Source organism: Schistocerca piceifrons, chromosome X (genome assembly GCF_021461385.2).
Source record: "Schistocerca piceifrons isolate TAMUIC-IGC-003096 chromosome X, iqSchPice1.1, whole genome shotgun sequence".
In the NCBI taxonomy this organism is placed as follows: domain Eukaryota; kingdom Metazoa; phylum Arthropoda; class Insecta; order Orthoptera; family Acrididae; genus Schistocerca; species Schistocerca piceifrons.
The window spans coordinates 290405891-290409513 of NC_060149.1; positions in this window are offsets into that span (position 1 = coordinate 290405891).

Consider the following 3623-nt stretch of genomic DNA (forward strand, 5'->3'; position numbering starts at 1 on the left):
AATCATCTTCAAGGTAACACTGATCTAATTAGTGACTTAGTGTTGTAACTGCCATCGTCATACAAATATGACACAGCTAAAGCTATTATTCTTGACCATCTTTCTCATCCTCTGGCAAATGCCATCCAACAAAATCTACGAGGAGCACCTAGAGGATATACTTGAATATCAGTTGTGATGATGTTTATACACCATGACGACTCCAGAATACATGCCCCACATCGTGTTTCACACTTGGTGTATAGTGAAACTGCCATAAGAACAATTAAACTTTTGTCCCCCACTGGACATCAAACTTCACCTGGACCATCAATCATTCCAACTGATTAAGCACTGCCATCTCACTAACACAGCGCAGGTGGGAACACAGGCACTCCCTTTACCCATTAGCCGAACAAACCTGGCTTCAGAACAGTCTACAGCCGAATGCCCAAGGCCCTTCCAGCAGGTGAATTCGGATGGCACAACCAGTGCTAGTCACACACGTCTGACAGTTAACCCCCATTGTAGGTCTCAAAGAACAGTTGGTGCCGCAGCGTGGAGCTATAGACTTTGCTGTGTGTTTCCAATTGATTTGCGCAAGTAGAATTTGGTGACATGATCCGCGACAACATGGATGGGCACCAAGCTATGTTCCATTCCATCAACTCTACAGATGGAAAAGGTCTGATATTTGTTCAGGACATCTCAAGAAATCTCTTATATTTAACGGGAGCAGAATTGAACATGATATCCACACCCTACATCACAGGACCTACATCACAGGCCCTACCTTGCCGTCAAAACTATTCTTATGTGTGGCTAACAAGACAGGGTTAAGGGTCCACAGTGCTATTGAACTGCAGATTCAGCTCATGTCAGATGTATACTTTCCACGAACCTTCCAAGTGGCTGACATGGATGAAGCAGTTATATGAACAGATTTCTCAAACATTGATGCACCATCAAAGAAAGATGCACATACCCTGTCTGCAACACACGTATAACTACCATACCCGCACTCACATAGTAAGTGTGTCTGCCAGTGCAGCCAGCTGTTTCATGTGGCAGTCTTGTGATGGAAAGCACCGAGAGCGACATTCTCCACATAAGAAACACAACATCTAATCGACACCACTTCAAGGGATCAGCTCAGACCTCTGCCACACACTTCTACTGCTTTCATCCTCTTCCACTGATAACTTAATGCTCTCTACTACAGATATCTCGGACAATACAACCCCAGTGACAAGTTAGTGACAGCACGTTGCACACTCCTGCTGCCTCAGTAGTATTTCCTCCTCCCCCCCCCCCCCCCCCCACCCCCCACCCTCCCGCCCTCTCCAATAACACAGTAAAATAGTGTCAATTTTGATTGGCGTGGGCCACAAGGCATCTCAGCTACAACTACATAAGTTTGCGATGCAAGTAAGCTAGCCCAAGAACTTCTCCAAAATGGAACAAACCACCCTTCAGGGTAGCAGTGTTATCCCCGATTCAAGAACAACAGGTTCTTATCGACCATGAGTGACTGCAGACGCCGTAATGCTAGAATCATCATTGACAATTATCATATTCGACATATATATGACTCTGCACAACTTGGTAATGGGGTTTGAGCCGCTAGTGTCACTGACTGTTGTAAATGATACTCACAGATACCCATGATTGTAGGAGGCATTCCTAAAATAACACTGATCACCCCTTTTGGCTTGTTCCAGAACCTGCTTCATGCCTTATGGGCTGGTGAATGAGGCCCAAACATGACGACACATCATTGCCGCGAGGTGACATTTTGCTATGCATATCTAGATATTTTAATCTTTTCCACCTCAGTCGAGGATCAGATAAACTTTCAGCAAGTCGTACAAGCTTTTAAGGCTAATGGTGTGGAAGTCAACCATGATATATCTCAATTACACTGAGATTCTGTGACATTTAGAGACCATAAAGTAGACACTGATGGCACCCAGCCACCATCTGATCAGATTGATATCACCTATAACCTACCTAGACCTACAATTTTCAAAGAATTGCACTGTTTCTGGGAATTGTGAAGTTTTACATGTGAAGTCAATCAAAGAACACATTAATTCCGGTTTTTTTAATGGATGCCATTACAGGCAAACATATATCTGGTTCACTCCAGGTTCAAAGGAAAGACTACGTGATACATGCGTTCATGGCACTCACGATCAAACAACAAAATGGACACAGTATTAAACAATAACCACCAGATTGCTTCAATAAACATGGTCAATCCTGTTTGGATGGAAAATGACGACTGTCCTGCAAATATAACTGTTACGCAGTGAGGGTCGCGTGAAGCTATTTCTGACTCTTGTGATTCCACCCCGCTTCTCACTGTGACCCCCCTTTCCAGTGCAAACCTCACCCACTACAGTGCAATCACCACATCTCCAATTGGCAGTAGCTCACCAGGACACCAAGTAGCCTCTACGCGACTGCAAGCATCAGACACGATGTTTAGCATCAACGTGTCCCATCACTGTGCAGAGCACCTGTATGACAATACACTTTCCGCGTGCTGTAAGCCTATGTGTGACTCCAACAGTGGCATGAGACCACATGTGATGCTTGTTTCATATCCGGTCGAAGCTGGATGATGCCAAGATTGATGATAGAATCGAGAGCAATGGACTCCTCAACATAAGCAAGCCTGTAAATATAGGACATACAGCAACACCGTGCACTCGGGCAGGATGACTCCTTCAAGCACCTGCACGGCTATGAGACTACATCATACCTGGAGGCATCAAACCTGTTTCTGTCGACTCCACGAGAAATGGTCTGACGTGCCCTCCTAAGAGCCGACCACGACATGGTTGGTCGCACAAATTTGCATCCCATGTGTGATGGCACAGTTAAATTCAAATTGCACTCTAAAAATTTTTTACTACTATCAAGTGAAAATCAAATCAGTAAAATGACTGATTATACACAAAAGGTTAGTGTTGAGGAAACCTCTATAACTATGCCAGTCACCAACTACTTAGGCAGTCTCCAGACAAATGATCAGAGTAGTAAGTAATATATTCAAATGTTTTATGTTTTTTGTGTTATACTTTCTGACATTTCCCACACCCACGAGATCGTCTCTCTTTATGGGTCTATGGAATGAAACCTGAATCTAATCTAATCTCTAATCTTAGTTTTGTTCATTACTACTGCTCTTAAAGAAGCTTTGTTTTTGTACAGCTGAAACGGAAACATCAGAAAAGAGTGCAATAATTACTGATTTTCGTGTTTAGAGAGTAGTGATGACTCTGTTGTTGATCATGATTTTGTTGTCAGAACAGCTGACAATTTATCGTGCAGCAATACACAGGTGAAAGGGAAACCTGAGAAATACAAGGGTAAAGGTTTTGTAACACATGTATTTAAGCATTTCATTTTAACAAGATGAGTTTTTATTTTTAGGAGAGAATTCCTTACAAACTGATGGGCAACCCTTGGATAGATATCCACCCATCTCCACAGCAGAATGTAACGCAAAACGTTTCTCACCAGACAGTGTTAGGACATGACAATGCTCAAGTAATGAAAGGAAGTCTCCTAAAAGGAGTAGGAATCCACCCTCATGAATAGTAAACAGAGTGAATGAATCCCTCAACAGGGGTTTG